Source organism: Oenanthe melanoleuca, chromosome 1A, assembly GCF_029582105.1.
Source record: "Oenanthe melanoleuca isolate GR-GAL-2019-014 chromosome 1A, OMel1.0, whole genome shotgun sequence".
NCBI classification, from domain to species: Eukaryota; Metazoa; Chordata; class Aves; order Passeriformes; family Muscicapidae; genus Oenanthe; species Oenanthe melanoleuca.
This window is the reverse complement of record NC_079334.1, coordinates 4,791,672-4,808,067: the sequence shown is the minus strand read 5'-3', so window position 1 is coordinate 4,808,067 and position 16,396 is coordinate 4,791,672. Positions and strand designations below refer to the sequence as shown.

At 42.2% G+C, this 16,396-nt stretch overlaps 1 protein-coding gene across 1 annotated transcript in view; it reads right to left on the bottom strand.

Moving 5' to 3' along the window:
- The window catches only part of TMEM178B (transmembrane protein 178B), a 187,264-nt gene that overhangs the window by 118,035 nt on the left and 52,833 nt on the right, over positions 1-16,396 (bottom strand). The gene's annotated exons all lie outside the window — the stretch shown is intronic.

Here is a 16,396-nt window from a genome sequence, read left to right as displayed (position 1 = left end):
TTCCATTTGTAGCTAAACTGGAGCTTTCTACTACTCAGTTTGGAACAGACCTCTGCTAGTAACTGTGGTGACCTGAAAGAGGCTGTTTCAGGGCTGAAAATGGGGAAAGGGGACAAAAATGATATTGCATAGCCCAACAGGAAGAACTGAGTCGTGGCTAAGAGCTGATGCCAGGCAGGCTGCTACCTGGAGCAGCAGTCACACACTCCAGCAGCAGCTGCTGGCCCCAAATGTTGCTCCCAGTCTCCTCACAGGCTACTACAACACAGTGGATGCATTATTTCAGGCTGTCCCCATGTCCCTCTGTAAAGCATTCTAGCAAGCAAACACAGAAGAGTCTAAGTGCTTCTGGTTGAACATGGTCTGCCCAGCTGCAGCTGGTAGTTTAAATAATTTGTACCAAGAATTATGTTGAACTCTTGGCCCATTCAGCTCACTGAGAAGTCACCTTTGCCACTCTCATCTCCTTCACCTCAAAGGAATCTCAATCTGTTTTTAGGCACCACAGGCAAAGGCAAGGAAATGAACCCTCAACCTGACATAGCATTGTGTAAATAAACAATTTCTCTTATGTAGAGATACCTGGCATCAGCTCCATTGCTACAAAAAAAAAAAACAAAAAAAACAAAAAAAAAAAAAAAAAAACAAAAAAAAAAACAAAAAAACCCAAAAAAAACCAAAAAAAAAAAAACCAAAATCAGGCAGAAAAAAAAATGCTGGGAAATGATCCCATAGGCACATAGAGAAAGTACAGGGATATGCAGAGCTCAATAATTTAAAGTTAAAAAGAATAAAACATTCATGCATTTGGGAAGGACGTGGGGGATAAAAGCAGGAAAGGTGAAGAAAAAATTCAAAATAGTTTTTGAAAGGCAGGAGAGAAAGGGAATTCTAACTAATGAATGACCCACTGTCCCAAACTGATACTCAGGCTCATGCTGCAAGATGATAATTTCAAATAGCATTCCTGAAGGACTCAAGCTTTTGAAATGCAATAGACAGCTGCAGCTGTAATTTTGACTGACATCACGGTGAACTGTGCATTCAGGAGGTCCTTTGACTTCTGCTGCCATTTGCCATAACTTTCCCAAAGCTAGTTCCACCACCAGAATTGCCCCAAAAGTTGGCATCCATCCATTGGATGAGTCCATCTACTCTGGGAACAAAACATAGAATTTTCAAGATTCACTTGTAGCTTTCAGGGTCATTTGGGATCCCAAGTAGCTCAATTGCTTTTAGAAATCAACACAGTATGGTAATTTATTTCAGAATTATAGTTCTTGCTTTTGGAACACCATTCACTGTATGTGTGGAGGAAGTTTTCCACACATAGCCAAAAATAGCCAGTACTATGGTGCAATTTTGCACATGGCCTCTTCTCCATGAGCTGGTTCCCAGCCAAAATTATTTCCTTCACTGAGAAAGCATCTTCACTAGAAATCTCAGACCTAACTAGCACAGAAATACCAAACACAGCCAAATCTGCCAAAGAGACAGCTTTGCTGAATAACTGCCTACACTAGGAGGTGATGCTGCACATAACCACAGCCAGATGCTGACAATCTCACTCTGCCTCTGAGGAATGCTGGGCACTTCCCACTGGCCATCAGGCCCTTTCAAGAACACTTAATGTCAGATACCTCAAAATCAGGTGCCCCAATTGACTTCCCTCTGAAAAAGCCCAAGCTTCTACAAGTAACTATCTCATGGATTCACAGCTATGCTCAGCCAGAACTGCTTTCTATGAAAGTTGAGAGGCACAGCTCTCTCTGTTTGCTTTTCAATGGCTGCCTAAAGGTCATATTCTCCTCTACAGCTAATTCTGCATGTGCAACAGAGGGTATAAAATATGTTTATGAGGTTTTGGTCTCTTCTTTGTAAATATAGCCTGGAATTCTAGTACATGCAGCAGCTCTTGCACTGAAGAGCTCAAGGACATGGTAAAATAAGACACCCTGCTCTCTTCCCACTCCAAGGCCCAAGGCTCACCAAAATGTAACAACTTAGAAATGGACAAAGCAATGCCACTGCCATAGACAAAAGGATTTACAAAAGAATTAATAAATGAATATCACTTCTCTTGCCTCAGGACTTTTCTGAGTAAGTTATTACTCTTTAAAGCAGTGCACTGTGAGTAAGCTGCCTGACTTCCATTAACATTAGTAGCAGTAGCATAGCATAAGCTTTATGTGCCAGTTCTGAGGAGTAATCACAAAGTTGTATCTGTAGGGCACTTGCTTTGAACTCAGCAAATCTGCAACAGAACAACTTTCCTCTGTCAGACTCTTCTTTGAGGAAAAATCACAAGGAAGTGGGTGGGCTGCCAGCTAAGCCACTTGTAACCCACCAGTGCTTCCCCCATAACTCCAACAAAACACTAAAAGCAACAAGTGAGAGCATTAAATAGCTCTCTTGCTGCATTTCCAGTAGTGTTAGGTAAGGTAGGGGAGCAAGCAGATATAATTTTTTTTGAGCAGGAAATAAAAAGAGAAAAAAAAATTGCATAGAATTAATGCAGTTAATGCACCATCAAGATGACACTGTTTTGTTTTTTTTTTTAATACAGGATGAAAGCTGGAACACTTGAGAATAATTTCCATGTATGGATTTGGAAATCTAAAAATAGTACCTCAATTAACATAGGAAAAAAACCCAGTAACTGACCCTAAAATAGATGGTGATGAATACATTCAACATCAAATTTTCTCTATTCTCTCTTCCCTTGCTTGCTGGCACCTTTTCCACAGCCCAGTCCTTGTGATTTCCCTAAAGAGGGAGGAGAGGCAATAATTTCTGAGCAGCTTTAGAAGAGCAGGACAGCCACAATGGATAAGGCTTCACAGGAGAGCAGCTCTGTCAACTCAGGTGCTGTTCTTGTTTGCCTGAGGAGCTGGGATTGTGTCTCACTTCATGCTACAGTGAGAGATATCCACCTCTTCTGGTTTCCATGTGATGTTCTCCAGAAGCTTTCAGAGCTGCCCCTTTCTGTAGCTCTTCTGCTCTCCTCTCAGCTGTAGTACATCTCCCTGGCACAGCTTCTGGTTTGGTAAAATCCCCAAAATGACCCACCCAGAGGAACCATCAGGGAAAAGAGGAGTACAGGGATGCAGCCAGCCCTCAAACCTCAGCATTCCCATCCCAGGGCTGGAAAAAGGCCAAAGGCTCCTCTGCACCACTGCAGCTGCACTGCAGCTCACAGAAAGCCAAAACCATTGGCTCTATACTAACTATTTCTTCCTCTTCAAAACTGAATACCTCTTCCACAAAGCTCTTGCTCTCTAGTAAAATCTGGTGCAACAAGTTCTTGGGACCATCTCTGTCAGGCCCAAATACAACACATTTGTATTAGGAGCCAAAGAGCTTTTAGACAGCTCTAGGATGAGAAGCATTTAAACGCCTCCCACAGATTCTGTGCCACCAAACCAGCAGCTGGCTAAAGCTGATAACCTGAAGAACAGGCCATGAGTAGAACTCATACCTTAGTTAGCAATGCTGAGCTCCTCCAGCAAAGCACAGCCCTGGAACAAGAGATTCTGAGCCTGAGCACAGCCCTGGGAGCCAAACTGCACAGTGCAGCTGCCACAGTGCAGCATTTTGGGAAGGGCAGGGCAGTGCTGCAGGAGAAGGCTGGAGACACAGCAGCACATCTGCCTAAAGTCAAGAGAGAGCCTGCACCAACAAGGGATCAGCTCTTGCCAGAGCAACAGTTTGTGCAGAGTGATTAAGCACAGTGGTGTGGCTGTAACTGGGAAACACGCCCAGCAATTGCCTGCAGTGTGCCTGGGCTTAGCTGCTGCTCTCAGGCCTCTTGCTCTCATGAGCAATACATCATTCCAGCCTTCCCCCACACACACCCCCAAACAAAGAGAAAACTCTTTGCAGGAGCCAATGTTCTGTTCTTTCTGCCTGTTGGTTCACACCAGAGGCCCACCAGAGCAGCCATGTCCAAACACATCTTTCTTACAATTACTGATGAGACCAGCATTGCAGAAAGAGAAACAAAATACAGTGAACTCAGGACAACTGAAATACCTGTTTTCTGCTCCTTCATTAAAAAAAAAAAAAAAACAAAACAAAACAAAAACCACCAGGATTCAGCTGCCAGCTCTTGATAATTACTAGCAGCAGTATTTCACAGCACTTGCTGTCCTGTGACATTTGTTTCATATCCACCCCTGACATTGACATTCAGATGGTTATAAGATGGGCATATACAGCAGTGTCTACAATAAAGTATTTGAAATTTGGTGGTCTAAGTAGCCATAACTACCAAAACAAGTATTTTCTTGATCATTCTATGTACTGACAGACCTCACCAAGACCTCTGTTTTGATACTTGAATGCTTGATTGAATGTCCTAATGACACCCAAATGAACTCATCATCATCCCACTTCCCAGCCTTCTCTGTAAGTCAGGGAGCCAGGCTCCCTGTTGTATAATCCTCCAGTCTGTACAGACAGATCCCAACCCTCTGATGGGGTCAGAATAAATAATGTACACACAAGAGCTCTGCTCTGCATCCCTTGGTATTTTGGTTTTGGGAGCTGCCTGCTAGCTATCAGCTGGCAGGTGTTAAGAAAAGAAGTAAAAACACTTTTAATAGCTGGTTTTGTTCTGTCATTCAGTCAAAATTAAGAGATTGATCTCTATTGATCTGTGGAAAGGCTCCATCTTTCTGTTGCTTATCAGAGTTGTGCCAAAAGCTTGACACACACAAACAGAAACAAGTAAATTTCAAAAAGTCAGGAGTGAACAACAGCAAACTCATGCCAGTTTCATTTACCATCAGACTTTGCTGCAAAAGCAAAGTGACAGAGGCAACAGCTTCTGGTTATTGTCTCAGCACTGCCAGCAATGTCAGGAATTTGTTTGCTTTTCACATAAATCTAATGCATCCACATCACTGAATAGTGATGAGGAGAGAAGTTCTCTCTACACAGAAGAGCATCTATGCATCACATTTTTATTTCCCCCAGCAGCTTTTCCATTATGCTCTGTTTTCTTTTAGCTTCTCCCCAGGTGTTTACACACACCACCTTAGCTTCCTTATTCATATTCTTAAAGGCCCCACTAAAAGCTCATGCAATTGCATTCTCAGCTCTTGGAAAAAGGAATCAGAAAACACAGAGCCTCCCAGGCATACAAAGAGTTCCTCTCTGCACTCACCACTCCCCAAGGCTGTAAGATGCCTGCTCCTACACCAGGGAATGTTTTCTCTACTCATGCCTACAGCACAGGAATAAAAAACTTGGAAAGCAGCAGTATCCTCCCAACTGCCAACCATACCACTAAACAGCCACCACCAGATGTTTTTCTCTTTCTATCAACATCAAAATGAGGGCAGCTGTTAAAGCAGATGGCTTTCTGTCCCAAACCAGCTCCCCTCAATCCCACCAAACTGAGATTGCTGTGTGGACCAGAGCCCTCTGCAGATAACTTGGGGTCCCACCAGCATCCTCTCCATGTCCTCCTTGGCTGGTGTTCCTTCTGACAACTTCACAGACAGGTTTGCAATTCCTACAGGACATCACTGCCTGGAGATAGGCTCTCCATGGTCCCTCTCTCAGATAATGCATCTTCTGAGGACTGCACCAGCAGGTTTAGGAGCCTCCTAGACCTTTCTTCCAGGTCTGAGCCCTACAACAATATTTACTATGCCTTGTCTAAGCACTGCTTTGGTACAGTAACAGATCAACTCATCTGCTCTGAGGAAAGGACAGCAAAACACTCATCATGAATCCAACAAGCCAGTGACAAATAGCCTCTCTTCTCTGGATTGTAAAATACTGAGGTTCCTCCAGATGTGATAGAAATCCACAAATATCCTTATCTTGCACTTGTCATCTGACTGCCAAAAAGTGAGGATTCATTTACCTCTGGAACTGTTCTTACTTGCATAGAGGATTGGTTTCCATTGGAAGCTGATGCCAGAACTATTAATCAGAGAATCCTATGAACTCGCAGACAGAGATACATCAAATGATCTAATCCATCCATGCATCACACAGATTTTCAAAGTGCTCCTGCCTGTGCAACCCTTTGTCTTGTCAAAAAGCTTCACCTAGCAGAGCTGTCAATTCAGCTTTTCAGAGAACCACTGATTCCTCCTGGAAAACTGGGCAGACACTCTGAAATACTAATCCTGTTGCTATGTCAAGAGGGTTTTTCTTGCATTTCTCTGCCTGGTTTCTTGTTACAAAAGACTTTCATTCTCAATTACTTCCACATGGAATATCTGGTCCTCTGTGGAAGTGATGACACCACAGACTTTACTACTTCATCAGCTGAAGTCAGTACAGAGGAGTGGTGTCCCAGCAAGGGGCTAAGTGCCAGAGCTTATTTATGGAATAAAAATCCTTTTTTCATGTAAAGACCTAAACACCAATGAAAATACAGCAGAAATAATCAACACATAGGTCCTGGTACACTGAGTGTTGTGAGGGATGAAGACATTCCTGAAACAAGCTGAAGACCAGCCTAGGTTTATGTGGAATAAATCATAGGTAGCTCTAATGCACCCTCCAGCAGATGGTTCACAGCCATAATTATGGTCAGGACTACCCTTGTCAATTAATCCTTTCCTGACCCATGCCATTTTGGGAAGAGGAGCAGAGCTGGCTGAGGCCAATCTACCAGCTAAAGAGAATCTGTCACAAATAACAGGTTCTGCCCAGGCCATTTTTACATCATATGCCTACAGTTATCCTTTCAGTGTGCATTTCTTTCAGATTTTGTCTCTGTAATAGGATTGATTGTTATTTCTCAAAATATACTAATTTGGTTATTTTTCAAATGAAATTATGGTTAAGATGACTTGCAGCCAAAACCAAGTACCAGTAGGTTATTTGTGCTGTATCAGTTGCCATAAAATCAGCAAGGACACTGGTGTATAGTGCAAGTCAGATGGCAGAAAATCCACAGCACCTACACATACTGTAAAGGATCTTTGTTCCTCACCCTCATCTCCAAGGACCTGGGTTTGAGCAGGTTTGAGGATCCCCCACTTGGTTAAACCTAATTCATTAGCAACTTTTGAACGTGGTTTTGCTATTCTTCTAGGCAAAAAAGTATACATTGGTTTGGATTCTGGTTTTGGCCAGTAAACTTCCATTTGAAAATTTTCTTTTTTTAATATAAAAAAAACCCTCTTGCTATTTGGTTTTGCAAGGCTTTTCTAGGAGATAGGCTGCATAATCCCTGGCACTACAGGACACAGCATTGTCTAGCACTTAGAGCAGTGGGAGTCCAAAGACCTGAGTTCTGTTTCTGGCTCTCCCACTCACTCTCCACATGACATTTAACAAGTCAATTCACTTCTCTAACTCTTTGTGTGAAATGGGTGTTGTGACTCCTCCTCTGGAGGTTGTAATGCCTCCTATGGCACCCTGTTAAAGGGATACTGAGTGAAAACCATTTCCTAGTGTTTCAAGACTCTAGGATGGGAGGTGCACTAAACACCAGCAGCATTAAAAGTCCAATTGTGGGATCTGTCCATTTCATTCAAATTCCAAAAAGCCCTCTTCTTTTCCTGATATATCTTGAGTATTTAGCACCAATACGTTGATTTCACACAATTTTCATCTTAGAATATCTGTTCTTGTTGCAGTGGAATTATTATTTTGCTATGAATATAAGCCAGACCCAACTCTTAGTCCCCAGCCTAAAACTCCCCTCTGATTAGATCTTTCCCTATATGGATTCATGCCTCTACTGAATTCCTCAGTGGAGGAAAAAAGATGAGGCCTTGCCTTGGCAGTTTTAACACTTTTCTTCCCTTGGCAACACCATCAGACATGAGAGCAAGTTATAAGGAATGGTATTACATCATGCTCAAATACATGATTATAACATGCAGCAAAATGGATTCTATAAGGAAGACTGATTTAGTGTCTGCCTGTGATGAGTGAAGAGCAGCTGGTACTGAACTAATGCATTGCTGAAGATTGTACCAGATTAAGCCAGTAATTCAGCTACCTCCATGTCCTCTCCCATAAAATTTTAATAAACCCAATCTTATGGGAGGAAAGAAAAGACAGGGACCCTACTGAATTATTTATAACCTTAGTTATGCATGGCAAAGAAGCCCCTCTTAGGTGAGGAACTGATATTCTTTCATTGATTCTCTTCTCTGAGAATATCTATATGAGAAACAAGTTTGGGGGAAAAAAAACCCACAAAATACACAAGGCTGCAAAGGGCAAGCCAGAAAAGGCAAAGCTGATGAAGGCAGAGATGAGGGAGAGTTTGTATTTATGAAAGAGATATTGATCAATTGCATGCACCAGTGGCAGACAGACTCAAATTAGCTGTCATAATTCCAGTGATGCAGAGGGACAGGCAGGCTCAAGCTCCATTAAGTGTAACCTACATCCAGAGCAGCCAGATGAGATTTGTGAGTCTGAACTCTGAATTCCCACAGGAGATAGCAGCAGTTGATTTATATTCCTGATTTCTTATTCCCCCACCAACTGTGCAATCAGTTCCTGGAGGTGGGTGGGGAATAATTGAACAGCTAAACTGTGATTCACCCAGCCAATTAGGGAGTCTTGGGATGGGCCCCTAGACAAACCCTTCAGCTTCACCCAAGTCTTCATGGGCCAGAACTACATTCAGCTCTGACATCAGGGCCAAAATCACAATGACCCAGTTAACATTAAGAATCTGAGGAAACAAAGCTGTGTTATTGTTTCTGCACATTAATACTGACACATTTTATATTTTCTCCCAAAGCAGGAGGATGTCCTGATTGGACACTGAACCACAGAATAAACCCAAACCTCATGTATGAGGAGCACCACTGCAAAACAGTAATTCAAAAGGCAACCACTGCTTAGTAGCTACTGACTTCTAAAACCCACCTTCATGTTTCAGCCTGCAGCTCCTGTCAGGTCAGGGCCAGGTTGTTTGATTCCAAGTCTCTTGCCCTCTCTCTCTCATGCTGGCTGCTATGGTGTTTCCTTGGGGATGGTGCAGGGTTTTGTGAACAAATCACACTAAGCTCATTTCCAAAAATGCTCCACTTATGTCTATCTTCTTGCACTGAAGTAAGGAAGCACTTAACTCCTCATTAGTAACTCTGTATGTGGCATGTAATCACCTTGAAATATTTAACTGCCAGGATTTCATCTCACTAACATTGCAGGGTAGCCATTGGACCAGGGTGTAAACAAACTGGGACATAAATCATCATAAAACAGGCATTAAATTGGTATATAAATCAAAAAATTATAGAAGTCAGATGGATGAGGCCCATTAGAGCCTTCTGTTTGTTCTTTCCTCTTCTCTCACCCTAAGAATGCACAAGGCATCATTCTTGATTAGCCAAGAGACAGAAGAACGCCCATCTCTCCCCCTGTGTCTCTCAAGAGGGAGAGAAGGGAAACAGAGAGCTCTGTATGCATATTAATAAAGCTATATTTTGACTGGCTGAATGACTGGAAAGTGTTAGCAATGGTATGTTTTACCTGTCAACATCTCCACACTGCAACAGGCAAAAAGTCTCTTTTGCAAAAAATCACTGGTGGGACTGGCGAGCGTTTACTCAGAACAGCTATGTAAAGACCTGAAGACTCTCTTCAACAGTAAACATAAAAATGTCTTTTTTCCTGTATAACAGTGTGAGACAACACAAAACATCACACAAGCCACAGTGAATCTAAGTGTCTGCACTTAGAAATCTAACAAACAAAACAAAACCAAAAATCCTAAAACCTATCAACATTAAGGCTACCAAGCCAAGCATGCTAAAGCCATCAAATACAGGAATGGGACCCTTGGAAAGGGTCAGTGTGAAAGGGGGGAAGACAAACTCCTCAGCAAAGAGGAATCAGAGCAGAGATCAGTCAGCTGGCCACATCTCCTTCCCCTCTCACACAAACACTTGGCTCTTCATGTGCCCTAAAACTCCTCAGTGATGGTCAGTCCAGGAAATTTCTTTAGAGGTAGTCCCTGGCTGAGTTTTCCTCATTTTCTCTGACCCAGTGTGAGTTTGATTACATAGTGTGGAGCTCTTATAGTTAATCAAAGTCAGTGGGAGTTATGCTCTGCAAATATATAAAATTCAAGCTTTCTTTATATCCAAAAGGACACCCAAAACACCCAAACAAGTTCTCTTTGATTGTCAGGCCTAAAATGAAAATCATAGCCAACTACAAGAGATTATTAGATATTAATATTTATCTTTACATGCCCTTCAATACAATGACTAGAAACATGACAAAATCCATGAAGTGGTTAACTCCATCACAGGATCAGAAATTGTGTAATGTGCAATTAAAAAGGCAACAACAACACATTCAGCAATGAAAAAGAAACCAAACAGAGGCATCAGTGAATTGAAACAGAATACCCCAAATGTATGGGAAAAGGCAGGAGTATGTAATTATAGTTATTAAAAAGACTCAATAATGAGTGTGCTTAGAGGAGATAAATTAAGGCCAAGCATGCAGCCCAAACTGGGTCATCTCTTCACATGCTTGTATTTGCAACCTTAAAAATGCTCATTTGTTTTAAGTGAACTTCAAGAAAACAATCTGCAAACCCAGAAATTCTAGTGTGGGGTTTCTTACTGACTCAGGAGAGTGGCAAGAGTCATCAGCAGAATAAGACAATCCTGATTTTTATGTGAGCTGGGGAAGAACCTGCTGGCTGAGGGATGAGACCTCCCCTCTGCCAGTGTTTCACAGCTGGGTTAGCACTGGAGGTACAGTGAGACCTCTGACCTGTGCACTTTGAACAGGGCTTTGGAGGGGACCCTGGACTTCCTTGTTTGATCCTCACTCCACTCAAACACAGAATTTGACCATTTTTGCACCTTCTCTCCAAGGTTGCTCCAATCCACTCCGACCTTTTTCCCAGTTTCAATGTTTAGTAATTCCTCATCTCGCATCTCCAACTCTCCAGCGCTGTTCTACCCCTTTCCTTGTCCTCCCTTTCTCCCTCTCCAAATCTTGTCCATATTTGCTATTCAGGAACCCCTGCCAGCTCAGGACTGGAGGGTCTATTGACCTCCTCCTTGCTCCATACTTGCACCTCTAAGAAGCAAATAAAAAGTAATATGCATTTGGGAAAGTGTAGGTATTAAGGTCACAGGTATATTAGTAGATCCTAAAATGAAGCCTAGCAGAAGTCAAAAAATCCCTTGTAGATTTCAAAATAGGTCTTAAACTTCAATGCAAAAAAAAAATTAAATTATATCTTAGCTTGAAATAACAGGATATGAAGAAAAGCCTACAGCAGACAGAGGGAAATGAGAAGGTCTGTCACTACCACCTGGTCATTAGCTGTGGGAACAATGAAGATCCAAGAACAGGAGACCTCCAGGCATGTGAGCACCTGGTGCCTGACTAACCTCTGGGATGGCTGCCCTGCCTGCTGTCAGAAGCCAGGCACTGAGCAATGACATCACCCTGCCAGCCAAATGGCACTGACCAGCAGGAACAGGCCATGCTCCAGGGCGTGCTTCCATCTGGGGGCCCAGGCAGCTGATTAAAAATCCAACAGGGTTTCCTTGGACAGTCACAGAGCAATCAAAGGAGGCAAGAAAATAAAGGAGAGTGAAAAAAAAAAAGGAGCAAGAAAAGTGGGATGCTGCCTATTTACTTCAAACACTGTTTCCAGTAGCACCCATGAAAAAAAAAAAAAAACAAAAAACCAAAAACCAAAAGCAAAGATTTTCTGGTGTCAGCTCTTACTAAAAAGATACAACAATTTAATATTTATTGCTCATAATAGCAGATGGGGCCGTCTTTAAACCTGCTGGTGTTACCAAGGCATTGTCAGGCTATCAACTGAGCTTCTGTGCAAATCTCAACTTCATGTTCCATGGAATGAAGGATTGAGAAATCTGTAGAAATTAAAAAAGTCTCAACGCTGCAGAAACTTGAAGTACAGAGATTTCCCTGAGTGTTAATTGTTGCTGGATATTTTTCCTGTAGTTTTACTGATTACAAGGAAATATTTGAGTGCTTTGTAGGCTCCTGCAAAATTCAGAGCATTAAGGCCAATAAAATTCACTCAGCTTTCAACATAGATGCTGTATGAATTAAAATATTGCCACACTGTAAACCCTGTAGAAATTATTCATTTACTCCAATTCTCAGAATGTGCCAGGCTATTACTTTTGACTTCAGAATTCATTTTTTATGCAAATGGCTTTTAGATCACCACAAACACAGGAGTGCTGCAGTTCCAGAGTGCAGGTGAATGTTATATTCCAATACAAAGCATTATGACTGTTGTTCTGACAATGCAGCTCTCCACATTGATACTTGAAATTCAGAGCACATATCTTGTGGTCCTGCAATAGAATCATGGTGGTAGAAGACAGGCAAAGGATAGCCTACAGTGCCAGGCAAGGAGTATTTTTGATAAGTCCAGGAAATTCTAAACATTTAGGAGGCATCAGCTACCTGGTTCACTCTAAAGCAGTCTGGTGACACAATATCTAAGCTGTGAAGGGAAAAAAAAAATAAAATCAGTTTCCATAGCAATTCTAGCCACTTCCTGCCCAGATGCAGCACTCTTCACATTCCTGGACACAAAACACAGCTGCTGTGGAAGGCAGGCTGAGGAGGCAATGGCAAGCTGGAGAAGAACAGACAAATTCCCTCTTTTGTGGCAGTGTTACATCCTAGGTACAAAAATCAAATTGTGTCATATAGGGAGGACAGAAAAATAAAAGGATTCTAGACCTAACTATCTAACTCACACAACAGGCTCTGTGAATCAGCAAAACAAGAGCTTTAGGAGACAAGGAAGAATTTTTTTCTCTTGTGATGTAGAGACTTTCATGCACTATAACACAAGCCACTGGGAGCTCTGCCAGAGGCTGGGAGTGCCATGCAGCAATTGTCCCATTTTCAGCTACCAAGGCAGGAGAGAGGGAAGAGGGAGTCATGGCACTTGTTCTCAGAAAAAAACAAAAACCCACATCTCACTCTTCAAGAACACACATCAGCAGCTTGCTTGTTTGCAGCACTTTGAAGCCACAGTAGTTTCTTCATCTGCCTTGGAGAGAAGATGGCTTTCCCATGAAACAGCAAATTCTCAGAGTGCAGCATAAGATGAATATAGAGCCTGGGTTGCCTATAGCCTACTAAAAAATATAGAAGAAAACAAACACACCCACACAAAGCCAAACAGAGATGAAAGCAAAATGACCTTACTACAATCCTCCTGGTAGTAAAAAAAAAAAAAAAAAAAAACACCACCACAACAAAAAAAGCATAAACCCAACACATGTTTGTTGTTCTCCAAAGAGTAACAGACTGAACACTCCCTGGGCTTTCAGTGCCTTATCCCTCAGTGGCTTTAACTACCAGTTCTGTTGGCTCCTGGAAGATGTTAAACTGAATATAGCACATGCCCTCATTGCCTTGTAGGTACTGCCATTTTCATTACAAACACAGCCTTTCAACTGCTTTGCCATAATATAACAGATAAAGGTATCCTGAGGATTTTGGGACAAGGAGAAAAAAAAATTGATATCAACATGGCCTCCCTTGTTTGTCAGGCTCCTTAAAGCACAAGCATCCAGTTGAAGTATTTATTCTGTCACCCAAAAACACTTCTCAACATTCTCAATGCCTGCACCATGTTTTACAGCTCAAACCCCTGCCATGAGCACATTCCCATTTTTTGTGAACACATCTGTAGCATAGTAAAAGTGAACCTTCAGGAACAGCATAAAATACATGGAACAGTATGTGAATAAATATAGACCTGCCCATATTTTCTTGCCTTTTTACTGCAATAATACACCTCCATTTTTAGGACCATCAATGATTCTGGTCTCATTTTTCAGAAAACAAGACTATGGACCAAGTTTTGCAGTCAAGGCCAGGGCTAAAGAATGACAAGACAAATGCCTAATAGTGACTCAGTCATATCACTACACCAGCATCTTCATAAAGACAATTACTTGTGCTCAAAGTTGAACACTGCTTTCTTCTGCTTCTCTCTTCCCCTCCCAGATCATATAAAGACCTGTTTTGTCTAATTAGATGAACATTTATATCCTGACAGGCAAGAGCTGGCAATACTACAAGCATCCTTCCCTCTCTGTTTAACCAGAGGTAGCTGAGAGGAAGCAATTGCAGAGAAGACAAAGACCTGTTTCCCCAGCTCATATTGCCATGGGCAATCAATTTAGAGAAAAGGTTCCATCTTGAAAATGTCAAACAGAAAAAAAAAAAGATGAAATCAAAAATGGTAAAGTCAGCTCCAACCATCCCTCTAGGACCAGCTGCTCTCTTGGGTTCTTCTAACACAGCTAGAGGAGTGTCTGCTTGGTGTGCTGAATGGTGCCATGGGGCCCTCAGCCTCAAATTAACTGTCCTCACCCACTCCTGCAGTTCAAGAGAAATTCCTGGAACATCAGTCCTGCCCACCAGGCCAAAAAAAACCATTTTGCAATCCACTGTGGGAGCCCTGTCTCCTCTGATCCCCAACCCACTGAACATGCACAACAACAGATTTCTTTCACAGGCAGTTGGCTGTCCATAGACAAAATAAATAAAATACACAACTGAAATACAAATACACCAAATCATAACAATGGCTTCAGCCCAGAAGAGGCACTTTTGCTGACTAGGGTGACCAAATACTCCAAATACTCTGCTTTCACCTTTCCAGTTCCCCATAAGTTCTCAAAGATGCCATTTTTCCCCCATATTTCTTCATGAAATAGGTTCTTTTTCTTACACTACAGATCTGAAAAATAATCCATGGCAAGAAAAAGATGATAGGCAAGCCTAGGCCCTGTTTCTTTTGCTATTTGTCACAACATCCACTGATAGGAACAAGAAAATATTCAGAGGAAAATAATGGTCAGGTTGACTTGGAAATATCAGACTGACCAGTGTTGAGATAAAGTACCTGTGTGAAACTAGTGAAACTAATGAAACAAGTCTAGAGCCATAGAGCAGCTGCTAAGGCAGGGGCTAAAACCACAGGGACTTTCTGAAGACACTTACCCTACTTGGTCTACTGCAATGTAAAGGGAGAAAACCCCCAAGAAGCAAATCACAATTTCAGAGATGTTATTGGCCTTATCTTTTAAAGAGGTTACTGTTTCTGCACAGCAAACAGTCATACAGATCCAGTTCATTCTTCAATGCAGTGACCTCCAAAACCAAGATTACCCCATATACCAAAGCACCTGTTGCATCAAGTGCTCAGGAGAAGAGAGCTTCAGAAAAGTATTTATCTTCTCCTTTGTCTTTAGATAGGTACATGCAGATGTCAGTTCTATCTCTACACTCATCTGACTCTCAGAACAGGCAAGAAAGTTTGGGTCAGAAATACACACCCACACTCAAGGTACCCTCTACAGGGAGGGGACAAGCAGCCTCACCCTGGGAGTGCCTCAGGCCACACCAGACAGGTAAATGTTTGAGCAGTGTCTAGGCTGCACCTCTGGAGACTGAAATGCCCTACCAACATAAGAAGCTCAGGAACTTGCTGATCCTACCACAGGATGAACACAATCTTACATCACTATTATTATTTCAGCCATTGCTGAGAGAGTAATTTTAGGAAATTCTTACATTAAACAGTGATATTCCCAGCAGATAGTAGTAGAAAAGTCATTGTTACAACAGTGGCAAAACCACTCATACACAACAAGCATAAACCAAAGCCCCTTGCTGCTGGTGGGTGCACTTTTGCCCACAGATGAGCATTGTTACATTTTACATTAACAAACAGCAGTAGAGAAGACAGGTGGGAGGGGAAAACCTGAAGCAACCTGAATCTTGTGATTTCAGGGACAAATCAGCACAGCACAGTATTTTGCAAGACCAGCCTCTTACAACCTGCTGAGAGGCATAAGTTCAATTATTCCTTCTCTTTGTCATGTCAAAATAAAAATTTGTATTTATCCACATAGACACATTTAAAAAAAAAATAGGCATTTAACAAGACCCTCTAGAGTGTGCTTAATTCTTTAAGAGAGTCAACCAGGAAGGACCATAATGACTCTCAAACCATGCTGGACCTCACCCATGCAGGAAATCAATATAACATTGCACCTTCTCCTCCTCAAAGCAAGAGGTGCACGAGGGAGGAGTGAAACATACTGAAAGCCATGGGAACACTAGAGGTCTCTCAGCTCTCAGTGAGTAGAAGCTCACTATCACCTTTCAAGGTTCTCAACCACAATCAGGGCTTACCTCAACCCCTGCCACCTTCATGGAGATTTATCTCCTTCCACCAAAACAGAGCCACTCAGGACATTCAGTCCCCACCACTGTGTGGTAACAAGAGCAGTCACAGTGGCATCCTTCCTTGTGAAATGCTACCTTTTGGATTTTACCAGTGAAAACCCTTTTCCATCTCCAAGATGAGAGACAAGACTTAAGGTCAGCCAATACATCCCGAGGCAATTCCATCCAT